Here is a 1,018-nt window from a genome sequence, read left to right as displayed (position 1 = left end):
CTCCGTCTCCTCTCCCTCAGCTCCCCCCTCTCTCTCCCCTCTCCCTCTCGGTTGGCTCCCCTTTCCCTCAATCCACAACCCCGCTTGTTTCCTCTCCGCTCCTCTATAGTTGGGAGAGGCGATGGACGGAAACTTGAGGAATTTGGTGACACATGGCGAATACATTTTGTAGGTTTCGGAGCACTTAGCCCACGCTCCCCCCTTCACAAGAACAAATTAATTAATAAGCGGTTTTTTCACTTCGTGGGGGCCTACTCATCTTTTACTAAAAGCCCATTTAGGGGGTTAATCAATCATACCATTCCGTTCCGGGCGAATTACGTAAAAGTCTGACTTTTAAACATACGAGTAGCATGACCCGTCTACGACGGGTTAAAGACCCGCTCCGCTGGGTCTCAAAGTGAGATTTTAAAATGTTTGTAATTTCTAGCAATAGAATTTCAAGTTTCAAAATCCTCCAGCATAGGCACCACTTGGCTTGGCTCTATGCTTAGTTTTACTGAACTATTCAGTTAGAAGAGAGGCAAAGCATTTGCACAACACCCACCCCCCTTCTTGCACACACACAAATGCTCTCTCTCTCTCTCTCTCTCTCTCTCTCTCTCTCTCTCTTCCTTTGATTGTGTCCCTCATGATGCACACGCACATGCACTAATCTCTCTCTCTCTCTCTCTCTCTCTATCTATCTATCTATCTATATATATATATATATATATCTCCATTGTAAGTTTGCTAGAATTCTCGGTCAAAGCAAGCAACATCTCAGTTTGTCAAAGGAAAATAAGAGTTCTATGTTGGCAATAATCCATGCACTATCTTAGAACATAATAACGATTGACGCAAAAGGAATGACAACCAAAAAGAGAAATAGCAATTCTATGTTTCTCAACTCGATGGAGCCCATAGCAATATAATAAGACAACCGTTAGGCTGCTAGGCTCCCTATCTCCCCCCCCCCCTCTCTCTCTCTCTCTCTCTATCCCTATCTCCCCCCCCCCTCTCTCTCTCTCTCTCTCTC

This window comes from Dipteris shenzhenensis, chromosome 7, assembly GCF_047967505.1.
Source record: "Dipteris shenzhenensis isolate YYH24624 ecotype China chromosome 7, Dip_SZ_1.0, whole genome shotgun sequence".
Lineage (NCBI taxonomy): Eukaryota > Viridiplantae > Streptophyta > Polypodiopsida > Gleicheniales > Dipteridaceae > Dipteris > Dipteris shenzhenensis.
This window is presented reverse-complemented; position numbering follows the sequence as displayed.